This window comes from Notamacropus eugenii, chromosome 2, assembly GCF_028372415.1.
Source record: "Notamacropus eugenii isolate mMacEug1 chromosome 2, mMacEug1.pri_v2, whole genome shotgun sequence".
In the NCBI taxonomy this organism is placed as follows: Eukaryota; Metazoa; Chordata; class Mammalia; order Diprotodontia; family Macropodidae; genus Notamacropus; species Notamacropus eugenii.
Genome location: NC_092873.1, coordinates 372,736,801 through 372,751,687, shown reverse-complemented (window position 1 = coordinate 372,751,687; position 14,887 = coordinate 372,736,801).

Below are 14,887 nucleotides of genomic sequence, written 5' to 3'. Positions count from 1 at the left end.
TGCAGGTTGCTTCCCCCTATTAGATCATAACCTTCTTGAGAGCAGGGACTGTCTTTTGATTCTCTTTGTATCCCCATTGATTAGTACAGTACCTGGAACATATTAAGCATTTAATAAATGTTTACTGATTGATTGATTATGACGAGGAAGATCTGTATTTTGACCCTGAATGGAGACCACTGAGAATTGGTTGCATATTAATCTAGTCTCCAGATTCTAAAACACATTATCTATATAGGAATACTAAAGAAATTGACATTAAATCCAGGCTTTGACTTTAGTACTTCACAAACTGGAGTATCTTAGATTTATAAGATGGATCAGCAAATATAGGTAGCTAAAAATTGACCATATAAGAGGAACATCTCATTAATTAACCTTTTTGGCTTATGTCCCTACAGAGAATTTCCCTAGAATTATTAGAATCATCAGCTAAGAGCTAAAAGAGACCTTAGAAGTCATCTGGTTCAATCCTCTAATTTTATAGATGAGAAAACTGACTCATACAGGTGAGAAAAACAAGACTCATAAATGTGTCACAGTTTGGAGCTCCAACTAATATTTATCACTAAAGGGGAAAATGCAGTGAAGCAGCAGAACTTATTAGAGTATTAAGGAAGGTTTTAAAAACCTCATTAGATGGAAATATGTTTTGCATGATGCCACATTTATAACCTATATCAAATTGCTTATCATCTCAGGGAGGGGAAGAGAGGAAGGAGGGAGAGAATTTGGAACTCAAAATTTAAAAAACTGAATGATAAAAATTATTTTTAAATGTAAATGAAAAAAATATTTTTTAAATCTCATTAGGATTATAGAATCCTAGGATATGAAAAGTAAGAGAACTTAAAAGTCATCCAGTCCAACCTCCTTATTTTACACTTAAGCAAACTTTTGGGGCACTTAGGTGGCACAATGAATAGACAGCATGGGCCCTGGAGTCAGGAGAAACTGAGTTCAAATCAAGCCTCTGACACTTACTAACTGTGTGACCTTTGACAGATCACTTAACCCCAATTGCCTCCAAAAAAGAAAGGGAAATAAAATTATGATATACAAAGTTAAGTGACTTACCCAAGGTGACAACAGTAGAATTCTGGCTCGGCTAACAATCAGAAGACATACTTGCTATCTGTGTGACCTTGGGCAAGTTACTTGACCACTCTCAGTTTCCTCAGCTATACAGTGAAAGAGACCTTTAGGTTCCCTTCCTACTCCAGATCTATGATCTTTTGATTCTAATTAACTTCCAAGAGTTTTACCCTGTAAGGAAGAGGAGCAGCAGAGACAGATTAAATGCCTCTGGGCTCCACATAGCTCTTTGGCTATTTGTTTTCCAAAAGAATCTTGGCCTCAGGAGGCAAGATTCTTCTTCCGCAAGAAAGTATCTCATACCCCCAAAATTCTGTCAACTGAGAGACTCCTCTCCTTATGAAAAAGAAATTTATTGTTCAGTCATGTCCAACTCTCTATGACCCTATTTTGGATTTTCTTAGCAAAGATACTAGAATGGTTTTTGCCATTTCCTCCTCCAGCTCATTTTACAGATAAGGAAACTGAGGCAGACAGAGTTAAGTGACTTGTCCAGAGTCACACAGCTAGTAAATGACTGAGGTTGGATTTGAACTCAGTTCTTCCTGACTCCTGAACCAAGCTCTGTCCACTTTCTTGAAAAAGAAAAAAAAAATAGGTTTTCTGTGGTGTTTTTTTCCCCTAGAATGATAATGGGATACTAGGCTTATGAAGTGCCTGTTCCCTCCCCAAAAAAGCTGAAGCTTAAACTTCTGGAATTTGAGATAAAAGAGACCTGTCAGAGCCCCTTCGTCATCTTATGGGGAATAGGTGGGGCCTCAGCTGAGGACTCCAGCTGAAAGCTGAAGCAGAAACTGAAAGTGGAAGCAGAGAGAGGCTCTTCAGCAACATGACCAGCAAAGCAGCACCTCACAGCCATGTTTTTGTTGTGACTGCTATTGTTTGAGAGGACATCATGAGCATCATGTCTTCACCTGTGCATGAGTGGGATTTGAGTGCAGTTGTCTTCTAGGTCATCGGAGTCAAATGACAAGACAAAAGTCAAGACAACCAGTGATGGCCCAGGATGCTATGGGTAACCTTGGCATCAGTAACAAAACTAGTGGAGTACTTACCACCCAGTACGGAATCCATGCCATGAAGGATCCACAGGAAGCAGGTTCTCCTCCAGAAGATACCATTGACCCTGCAGCATCAGAAGCACGAGTTTCCTCTCCACATGTGAACCCTAGCCAGACGTTTCCTATGTGTGTCCTGGCCATAAATGTTCCCTTACATATCTGCATGTCACCTACATTCTTTAGGTGGTTCTCTTCTCCCCAGTGATGGTGTGTGTATTTGGGACAGGGTGTGCCCCAAGTTTTATGGAGAAGGTATTTAACTTCATTAAATGACTTGGATTTCAACTACTTGTGTCCTTTGACTATCAAAAGTAAACATCATTAGTGGGAGCTCATGAGCTATGTTATTTTGGTCTACATAGGTTCAAAGAATGCCTTAAATTGGAGATGAATTATATAGGGGGATTCTGAATGTGAGAAGGGGCTGTCTTATGCACTATATCTTTGTAACTAGTTATGTATGCTATATTTTCAATTAATCAACAAATAGCTACCGATTGACTCTGTGCCTAGTATTGTGTTAGGTTCTCCCAAGATATGTAGATGGATAAGGCTTGGCCCTTTTCCTCAAAGAATTTAATTAAGAATTTAATTCTCTTCTTCTCCTATTCATCTTTCCAACCCATTCCCTGACCCTAATTTCATCCTCTTCTTAACTCCTGTGGATAGAATACTAGGCCTGGAGTTAAAAAAATCTAAGTTTAAATCCTGCTTCATATATTTACTAGCTGTGTGACCCTGGGCAAGTCACATAACTTCTATCTGCCTCAGTTTCCTCACCTGTAAAATGGGGGTCATAATAGTACCCACCTCCCAGGGTTGTAGTAAGGATCAAATGAGATCATCATTGTAAAGTACTTAGCACAGCACCTGGCACATAGTGGTCCATAATAAAGGCTTATTCCTTTCCTTTCTTATCCCTGCCATTCCCTTCCCTTCCATTACTTTCCCTTCCTCTCCTTTCCCACAGCTCTTAGTGTCACTGCCAATGTTAGTCAGCTTATGGGGAGTGAGAACACTAACCAAAGGATAATTCAGCACTCCCCGAGCTTGTGTATATGTTGGTAGCTCTGAGAACCTCCCCTATTGCATTATACACAGGAAGAGCTTTAGAGCTCAAGATTAAGAATCCTCAAGTAGTAGCTATAGGGTTTTGGCATAAGTTACTAACAGGACCAGTACTCTAAGGAGCAAAATTCATTTTCTTATTTGTCACAATTTCTGAGTCACCTTTCCCAACTCCCAATCCCATTGATGAGTCAGATCCCCAAAGATTAGCCACTAATGGTATTTTTTCCCAAGTGCCCCATTCCAGCGTGTTCCCCTTCAGGGTTATGAACTGGGAACAAATCTAGTCATCCAGGCTCAATTCATGTTTAGAACAGGATAGTTTTACCAAGGTGGAGCAGTAAGATTTGATATAAAACCTCTCCCCTCCCTCCAAAAGTCTGTGACACACTCTCCTGCCAATACATAAAGACTCCAGGGGAAAATGGACTCAGGCTTAGAAAACACACATGGCCAAGGGATAACATAGTGTCTGGTTGCCAGAAGCCCTTTTCTTCCTTTTTATTCCCAAGAAATTTCCCTTAGGGCTGGTGCTTAAGCCTGGGTTTTTAGCAGAGGTCTGAATGTCCATCCATTCCAGCTCTAGGCACTGCTATTATCTGAATAGGGGACATTGCGAGGACACTGAGGGGAAAATGGGAACCCTAAAATGCCCCAGACACAAGATTCTCCTCCCACTCAAAGGAAGTTGGAGAAGGAGAAATGAGGGATTAGGGGAAGGCATCTAAACCAAGGCCTAACCTTCCCCCCTCAAGTAATTACGTGCTCTAATCTCTGGAATAATTCCAGATTTCATCTGACTTGATATTTTGTATTTGGCCTCCCTATGACATGACCAAGTTTCCTCAGCCTACCCAAACCAAATTCCTGCACAATATCATTGAAGTTCAAAGACTTTTAGAAATTAGTCTAAAGTCTATGAGGGAGTGACTGATTGAATGAGACACGTTCTCTCACCTTATTAAGGGATTTGGACATCTTATCATTTACTTTAAGTGGAGGGTGTTTTGGGGGAGGAGTGACTTGAGTGATTTACTCAACTCCAGCTTTACAGTTAAGAAAACAACATCTCATTCTCAATTCGTACTACTAGATGACAGAGATTTGAACCACGGGTCTTGACTTGTCTTTTACAAGTACTCTCATTGGAGTACTTGTCTCTCTGTTGATGCAACTCCTTATGTGGCAACAGGATATAAAACAGTCTTTGTGTTCAAAAAGCTTACAATCTAAATGCAAAGAGAGTAGTCAGGAACAACTGAAAAAAAGTTTTTACAAAAGTCAAGACCTAAATTTCTGTGAGGTGAAGGAGTATGGAGTCTCAAAGAAGCCTGATTTCCCATGATTCCCCTTTTTAAAAAGTACCAAAAATAAATGAAATTGTCATAAAGAAATGATAAATCTCTCTCTCTCTCTCTCTCTCTCTCTCTCTCTCTCTCTCTCTCACACACACACACACACACACACACACACACACAATGATAATGTTTAATATAAAATTTTGGAATAATCTCTTTGTTCTCTCTAAAGCAAACTCAGAGAATGCCTCTCCTATGTCAACAAAGCCAGCCAAGGCTGACTCTACACTCCTTAAGAGACCTTTAACCTAAGACACTATCTTGAATAATGGGACTTTCCTTTACATATACTATGTTATGGCATGTTAATGGTAAAGAAAACACAGACATCTTAGGTCGTAATTTCTATTGAACTTTGTTTACCCTTTCCTATGTCAGTTATCTGTTTAGGACAGGAAGCCTGCCACTTACTAGTGGTGGGATTTCCTTCTCTATCACCGAGACATATGTTTACCCAGCTGGAATCCCAAGGCCTGACCAACATTGCTTTGTTAATCGTCTTGTCTTACTAAATTTATGATTTGTTCAACTAGGAGAGTTCCTTTCTCACGGCAAAATGTATATAAGCCAGAAGATTTCTGCACTGGGTAGCCAGAACATCTCTGGCTCCATAATGCATTATGTTACCGTTATCTTTAATAGGGAATTGATCAATTAATTAATTAAATCATAAAATGTATGCATTTAGCCATGTTGCCTTTTCTCTAACCAAGTTTTCAGGTCAAAAACACACACACACACACACACTCAGAAAACTCAAGAAGAATTTCCAATACAATGAATACTAAGGAATAAGAAGAGGGATGAAAACATCAAAGGAAAGATATACAGAAACAGCATCAATAGTTGCATCAGAAATAACATAAAAAATTCCTGAAAATACAACTAAATGAATAAATTTAATTTTATAAAAATAAAAAAAAAAACAAATGAATAATGGTTATGCACAAGGAACTAAAAGAAGAGGTGGAATCAGTCAAAAAGAAACTGCAAAAGGAATTAAGAGATGAATCATATGTAGCTAAGGGATTGCAGAGAAGATGAACATGAAACTGATTAGTATGAAAATCAGCACAAAGAACATGAAAGGATTAATGGAAACAGTTAAGGGTAAAATTAACAGAAAAAGACAAAAAAGCAGAAGGTAGAGCAAGATAAAAAAATTCAGAAAAAAATTCAACGAGAAAAATTTTGGGAAGTATTATAGATGAAAGAGAGATGATGAAGAGGAAACCTCAGAATTATTTAGTGTCCAGAAAACACTGGAAAAGAAAAAAATTGAACCACTATGAGATTTTAGGGAATTATACGATAAAATTTTCAGAAGTATGCAGAACAGGTAACAACTGAAAATGGGAATTCATAAAATCCCAACAAAAAGAAACTTTGAATTCAGTTCATCCAGACATACTACTGCCAAATTTGAAAATGACAAAGAGAAAGAAAATATCCACCAAATTTCCAGAAGGAAAAAGAGACCACCTATCAGAAAACTTCAATTCTAAACTTAAAAGATTTTTTTTTTCTAAGAATCAGAAGTGGCAGAAACTACATAGAAAATTGTAAATAAAAACATAACATTAAAAAAAATGGGCCTCAGTTCCAGAATAATTTTCTGAATAAATCTAAGTATTCTTTTGAAAACAAATAGCAAGTCAAGCAAATCAATAGACATCAATAAATCAATAGAAAATCAAGAAGATTTTAAAGAACTTATGATAGAGAAAAACAGCTTTTTGAGTGGACCTGAAAACGTAGAAAGAATGAAGTCTCAGGCCCCAGCACAGGATACGTGTCAGTCCACGCATTCATTCACTCCAATGTGTTTTCATGGTAGAGCAGGAGAGTTAGAGGCTGCTGGGTTCAGGCCTCACAATCCTCTCATCATTGTAAACAAAGGTGCTGATACAGGTGAGATATGAGTCTCTTCCTCCAAATGTGGAACATCAGTCTGTCAACTCTCTGATCTCATCTGTTATCTCAACGTATGAATAAAATATCCATGGAAAGTGTGGATTGTTCAGAGTTTATCATTGGTACTCTGATTCACAGTCAGATTTTGCCCCAGTGTCAGGAATGTGACAAAACTGAAGAGTTAAATTGTGGACTTGCATAAAGTACTTGCACAAAGACTTGCAAAGCATCCAGCTTTGACAAGGTTATCCAGGAGACTACTAGAGAGAAGATGGTACATTCCACTGCTATCCTTGTCACATATCACTTTCCATGTGATTGCCCTGAGGTCTATGGCATGACGTATTTATTTTTTTAAATATACATAGAAGATTCACAAAAGAGATCATGTTCAAAGTCACTGGAAAACAGGAAGAAATTTTAAAATATATATATAGGTCATAAAGCAATAAAACTAGATGTAAACAACGATAACATGTTCAAAAGCTGTAGGTCTCAATTGAAATAAAAATGATATTGAATAATGTCTGGGTTAAAAAAATTATAGGAGCAATACAGATTTCTTTAAAGATTATGACAACATGAATACAACATTAAACTTTATGGAATACAACTAAATCAGTAATTAGAGGCAAACTTGAAGTGAATGACTGTATCAACCAACATAAAAGAAAAAAAAAATTCAACAAACTGAGATGGTACTTATGAAAGTTAGAAAATGAATAAAGAAATACACCAAAAAAGGAAACTGTCAAGAAAAAAAGCAGAAAGTAAAATAGCCTGGGAATTCTCCCAGTTCTTTTATCTCTTTGAATTATTTTCCTCTGGGCCTAAGAGATGATTTATAGAGACCAAGAGAACAGTTTCTCATCATCCAGTGATGAAAAATTGGGTTGACATTCCTCCACTCTGTGGGATTGTGATCTTCCTGCTTTTGTTACAGTAAAGGATTAAAGAACCTCCTTTGCATGGTGTGCCCTCCTTCTTTCACTGCTCTTACTTCCTGTAACCATGTGACTGGGACTTCCTCAACTATGGTGGCACTGAAGGTAGAGACAGAAGCCGTGATCATATAAGCTTCAAGGTGAATAGAGGAGACACTGGTGGAATTTTTTCCATTTTTTTCCTTTAAACTTTTCTATATACTAAATATGTAAAATGTTCACATAATACAATTTGTCTAGCATCATCTCCATTTGCCAGTAAATCTCTCCTCCTATCCAGAGAGCCAACTCATAATAAAGAACAGAAAACAAAGAAGAAAAAAAGTAGCCCAATAAAACTGACACATCAAGTTCAATAGAAATATTCCATATCTGTAGTTCCCCACTGCTGCAAAGAAGGAAGGGAGGTAAATTCTTATACCTCTTCTTTGGGGGTAAATTTGATCATTCTAATTAAACGTGTTCTCCAAGTGAACACATAGTGTTTAGGGTCAATGCTTTGTTCCTGTTCTTTTAATGTTCATTATTATAGTCATCATGCATGTTGTTTTCTTGTTTCTTCCTCCTCCTCAGTTTCATATAAGTTTTGCTTATACTTCTCTGTATTCATCATATTCATTATTTTTACACCACAGTAATATTCAATTACATTCAGGTTCCAGAATTTGTTTGGTCATTTCCCAAGTGATAGGCATCAACTGTTTACTATTTTCTACTGCTATAAAAAAAATGCTGCCAGGAATATTTGGTGTCAATGGGACATTTCTTTCCAGCTTTGACCACCTTGAGGTATGCCTGGCAGGGAGATCTTTGCATCAATGGGTATATTCATTTAAATAACTTTCTTAGTGTAATTCCAAATTCCTCTCTAGTGTGTTTAGACCAATTCACAAGGGGCAGACAGGTGGTATAGTGGATAGAGCACCAGTGCAGGAGTCAGGAGGACCTGAGTTCAAATCTCACCTCAGACACTTGACACTCACTAGCTGTGTGACCTTGGGCAAGTCACTGAACCCCAATTGCCTCATCCTGGGTCATCTCCAGTCATCCTGATGAATATCCGGTCATTGGATTCAGAGTGTTCTGGAGGAGAAGTGAGGCTGATGACCTGCAAAGCCCTCCCTCACTTAAAACAAAGTCAAGTACAAGTCATGTCATCATTTTTCTGATGGCATGGTCTTCTTTGGCAACGAAGGACGAACACACACGCCAATTCACAACTCCACCTGTTGTGTTAGTGTGCTTGTCTTTCCACAATCTCTTTAACATTTATTATTCTCATCTTTTGTCATATTTGCCAATATGGTGAGTATGAGTTAAGACCTCAGAATTGGTTGGGTTTGCATTAGTAATATTAGTGATTTAGATAAATCCTTACGTGGTTATCAAAGGTTTACAATTATTTTTTTGAGAAGTCTTTATTCATATTCTCTGACCCCTGGTGAATAACTTCTAGTCTCACATATTTGTTGCAGCTAGGTGGCACAGTGGATAGAGCACTGGGCCACTGTTCTGAGTTCAAATGTGGCTTCAGACACTTACTAGCTTTGTGACTCTGGGCAACTCAATTAACCTGTTTGCCTCAGTTTACTCATCTGTAAAATGAGTTGGAGAAGAAAATGGCAAATCACTCTAGTATCCTTGCCAAGAAAATCCCAAATGGGGTAATGAAGAGTCACGTGTGACTGAAAAATGATTGAACAACAACCCATCTGTTAGTTACCTATATAATCCTGTATATCTGCATTAGTTCTCTACACATCTTGTATGTCAAAAACTTATCACAAATATTTGATACAAAGATTTCCCCCAATTAACTGTTTCCATTCTTGCCTAGTCACATTTATTTTGTTTACACAGAAGTTTTTCAGGCATCCTATTGGAGGCCGCTTTTGAATAAGGAGCAGAGCCCACACTACCGATCAATGTCATCTCAAATCAGTAAGAGCTATGGCTAATAGAATGCCTATAATTGGTGAGCCGCAGAGGATTTCCTCCTCCCTTATGTTTCTTTAATCCATGAGTTTGAGATGGGCAGGAAAAGGTGGTGATGATGAAAGCCCTTTCTCACCCACCCTTTATTTTATGAACAATATGTGTGTATGAATTAAAAACTTTCTTGTATAAGTAGAAAATGTTGAGGGAGAGGTGCGGTGGAACAATGACGAGAGCATATATGTGTGTGTGTATGTGTGTACCCTTATTGGCTCTTTGAAATTCCATTGTACCCATTCTGCTTATGTATTAAATCCTAGATACTGTAGCTTAAAACTCATCTTTGGGGCTCAATGACTTTTTTTTTCCGTAATGAACTACACTTCCCCACCATCTCTGCATCATCAATTATATGAATGGCAGAAATCCCTAATCAACAAATCCTCTAATAATTTCTGTCAAAACCTGAAAGTAATAGCTTTAGGACCAATTAAAGCAGGACATAACAACAGAGACAACTTTATTCAATGACCCTTTGACCATTAATATAAGCAAGACATTAACATAAGCAAGAGATGCATTCTTGTCAAAGGGGCTGCTGCTGTCACAGAGGATGTGCAGGACAGAGGTCTGTGAAGAGGGATTGTGTATAGACAGAGGTTCTACAAATGCTCTTGTCTGTAGGTGACTGTATTGCCTGAATCAAGTGCCAGAAATTTGCAGAAACTCCTAAATAATATTCATAATTAATTAAGAGAATTCAAATCTTCCATAATGAAAAAACTAAATAAATGAAGAACATCTATTGTCCAGGCTATGATGGGGAGTTGAATGGACAATGAATGAAATTGCTCAAGCTCAGAACTGAACAGCAAGAGAGTGATCTGAGCTGCTTCTGAGAAACTGTGCAGTACTTCTAATAACCCTAAGCATCTCCCTGAAACCATCTTCTTAAACAAAAATGACTTTCTGGCAATGCTACATGGCCAGAAGTCATGGAATACAACACTTTCTGAAGAATCAAAGTTAAAGATAACAGAGAGGTAAGCACATAAGGAGGATGCGTCTATCACGAGCCACATTGCCAACCAAGGACTGGGCAGAGAAGCAGAGCAAAGGATGCTGCCAGAGAGGCACACTCATCATCCAGCGAGGGAGCCATAAGTGATAGATACCTTCTGTCTTCACTGGTAACTCCACAACGTTAAGCTCTCTAGAGGAAGGATCCCAGCATATTGGATGGACCCCCTATGGAAGATATATGGGGCACACAGAAAAGACACTGCAAGATCAAGTACAAAATCCTTTGTTTGATGTTCAAAGCCCTTTGTGGCCGTCTCCACTTATCCATCCACTTTCCCATTTTCTAACACCTTATTCCCCATCATGTACCCTTTGATTCAAAGACACTGTCCTCCTTACTATTCCTTGAAAAAGATAACCCATCTCTCAGCCCTGGGCATTTTCTTAGGCTGTCCCCATGCCTGGAATGTTCTCCCTCATTGCCCTCTCCTGGCTCCCCTGGCTTCCTTCAAGTCCCAACTAAAATCCCATTTTCTACGAAAAGTGTTGACCAACCCTTGGTAATTCTAGGACTTTCCCTCTTTTAGTTATTTCCTGTACATAGCTCGTTTGTTGTCTCCTCCATGAGTCTGAGAGCTCATTAAAAGCAGGGACTATCTTCTGCCCCTTTTTATATCCACATTGCTTAGCACAATGCCTGGCACATTTCAGGTGTTTAATAAAAGCTTACTGACTGGTTAATCAGCATCATTAGAGGGAATGCCCACATCAACGAAATTATAACTCCAAGTATCAAAGTAATACTGTACTTTACATAACAAGTAGAAAATATATGTGTATGGACATGGCCAGCAGAGACAATGAACTTCCCCTCAAATTATATAGATGGCCTTTGCACCTTTTCCCTAGCTATTCATTTGCATAGATCAAGAGAATCTTAGAATTAAAAAGAAAAAAGAAAAACTAGGGAACCTTGAGCACAGTTCCTTGGTGATTGTTAGGCTAAAGGCCATTGGATGGTTATGCCCTAGCCTACAGGATGCTTATAACCGAGCCTGCAAGGAAATATATTGGATAATCATGATAAGTTATGGTGATATGCCTCAATTAGGGGACCCAGTCCTGATCGAGAAAACACTGTCAAAAGGAAAGGCCAAACCTCTCTTCTCCTTGCCTGGAAGATGAGAAGCCTTACTGCTGCAGCCCTGAGGGAACAAAACTGGGAAATTTTTGCCATCCCTTGGGTAAGGGTTCCTGATCTTTCTGAAAGGGCACTGAAGTACAACAGCCAGGGCTTGCAGCTGCCCTTGAAGCCTGGAGAAGACAAGGTCCACAATAAGCTATGTGGAGCTGGGAAGGCAGCCACCAAGAAGCAGGGCCAGGGTTCTGAGAGCAAGCTTGTAATGGGTCAATTAGCCATGATGAATGTCAAGACAAAAGCTGTTTAAAAGCCCCTAAAGCTACAGATCCCAAAATTATAATTCTATATCTCCTATGTTTCTTTTCAGGGAGTCTGAAGACTTTTCCCCTGGGTGTGGAAATCTCTTTTACTTTTTTGTTTTAGAGATTTAGTTTATCTTTATAAAGTGTTAACCACCAGGCCTTAGCTAATCTGAGTATAGTTACTGGGAATGGAAGGAGGAAACAGAAAAAGGAAATAGAGGACAGAACACGCTAGGAGAAGAAAAAAAAGATATTTACACTGAGATAATCTGCAAGATGACTATCTGGCCATGCTAATCTCTGTATCTTTTCCATTTTAGTATATATGCTACTAATGCAAGCTATAGCATGTGCAGCGGCCACACCCCATAAAATTGCCTCAGCCGAAGTGCTAAACCAGGTTAAGGGTAACCAGTGGGGCTCAGATTCATAGGTGAGTGAGGGGGATGTCTACCCCAAGTGATGGGATGGTCAGATGACAATTTGTTCCATCAGACATGAAGGTGGCTGAAGTAGAGCTTGGTCAGACATCAAAGATGCCAAGATGCCATCCACGGCATCCCAGGCCATCGCCCGGTATCTTGCCACTGGATTTCGATAACTCTGGAAGACAGAGTGAGGTTGCTGACTTTGTGTAACTGTGCCTCACTAAATCCTATTCATGCATATCAGGACAGCACCTGTGATGTAGTTGATCCTCTTTGGGAGGGAGGGAGGGAATGGGAAGAGAGAGGGAGACAGAGAGATGGAGAAAAAGGGAGAGGGGGACTAAAGGGAGAGAGGGAAAGAGAAAGAGAGAAAAAGAGAAAGAGTGAGAGTGATAGAGAGAGAGAGAGAGAGAGAGAGAGAGAGAGAGAGAGAATTACAGACCTTTTTATATGATTTCCCAGAACAGAAAAAGAATATTATACTGGGAAACTAATCTACACAATGAGTCAGTAGGTTGGAGGAGGGACAAACAAAAGTGGTTCAACAAACTTACTTTCCTACTTCCACATCACCACTGCTACACAAGATTTAACAGGCAAAGTCAGTATAGTAGATAGAGGATTAATCTTGATGTGTTAAATGCCTGGCTTCAAGTTATACTTCTGACACAAATTAGCTATAGGGAACCATTTGCAAAGCATTTTCACCTCTCAATGTCCCAAGAAACTCTCTCAAACTATAAATTACAAAAAAAGTTGTTCATTGGTATTGGTGGAAAGCTTGTATCCCCTGGGGTTAGCCTACCCTGCACTGATAAACTCATAATCTCCTGTCAAAACAAGGTTTGGGAGTTCAGGTTGACTCTGTTACAAAGAGGTATAGAACCTAAGAATATCATATTGTTTAATAACCCCTGCATGGCAACTTTTTCTTTTATTTTTCATAGATATAGATGGCAAAACACGAGAGGCAAGCTTATAGTTGTGATGTCAAACCATTTGAATTTTGAGTAATTTATCATAGAATTATATAAATACAATGTGTCTAAAAAACATAATTTATTTAGTGCCTAAGGATTCACTTAGTTGTTTTCTTTTTAATAACTAAATACATTTAATGTATAATTTAAAACTAATGCTGATTGAAATTCACTTAAAAGTTATTGAACAGCAGTAAAGTACTTCAAATATTTTTCAGTAGTTAAGTCAGATTACTGTTAATTATGACTCCACTGTTAGTGAAATTCATCTTTCGATAGAACTAAACAAATGAGAGTCTGTTGCGTCCTTTTTGTTGAATATAGATTTTATGAGGGAGAGGCAGTATGACATAATGGAGAACAAGCCTTGGAGTGATAAAAGAGCTAAGTTCCACTTCAGTCTTTGGCTTAGACTATTTACTGTGTGATCCTGGAGAAGCCACTTAATCTCTGAGTGCTCTAGGCAAGTATCTGGGAGTTATGCAAACAAACTAAATCTCAGTTCTATTTCCTATATCAAATATAAAATCTGATTCTTGAAGCAAAAATAATCAGTTTTCACTTCCTATAAATTGAGATAATTTTCTTATTTATTCCAACGTTAACCTGGCTCTGAAAACAGGCTGCTTTATGCGTAAATGTGCTTCTTCAAATGTAAGTGGTATGTTTCCCTCATTTTGAACATACCACCTCCAGTAGAGGAATAACCAAGGCACCGCTAATCCAGATGAGCACAGCACACTACACAATCAGCGACATGAGTTTTTCAACATTGAATGAATAGTCTGTGGTTTTTCCAACAAAGAGTCTGTGTTCTTTTTGTCTTATGATGACTACTATTTTTATATTGGTACAACTCATGTGGAGATGGTTAGACATCAACACAAATAACATAAGTAATCTGGCCTTGCAAGATATATCAATTCTAGAATGCACAGAATAACTGATTATTTTGGAGAAAGTCAATTCACTGGGATTGGTTCCTGGTCGAAGACAAGAGAGAGATATGGGATGTATTCTTCATTTTGAGACAGTACCTCCTTCTTGCCCCACTGTGAGAAGGGCAGATTGCAGAAATGATTCCATGGGTTCTGTGGCTACTGTTGAGGGCAGATTCAATGTGTGTGGGATAGGCCCCATCCTATCACTAGCTCTCCCTTCCTCTTCTGTGGCTTTAAGTAAAAAGGAAAGGCTATGATAACTAACTACCTTCATTTCCAGTATCTAATCAGGAAGCCCTTTCCTGTTCCCCAAAGTCTGAAGATCACTGGCTATGTCCACCATTTGTGCTGATAAATTGAATGTTCTGTTCATTCTCCCCTTTCTGTTCTTATTTTTTCTCTATGATACATAAAATTAATTTAATAAGCTAATCTTGGTTATGTGATTATTTAGGGAAGGATGGAGTTGGGGAGGTAGAGCATGCTGGTTTGGAATAAAAGCAGTACGTGCATCCAATGCTTAGTGCAGAAGCCTGCCTTGGACAGACACCTCTGGGAACCTAGCAACCCCAAGGAACTGGCCATAACAGCTTTCTAAACTGGTCCAAGCTTATAAAGGGAGTGGGCGGGTGAGTGGGAAATAAAGATCAGAGAAGGTGATTTATAATCCAAACCATAAATTTCCCTGAGACTACTG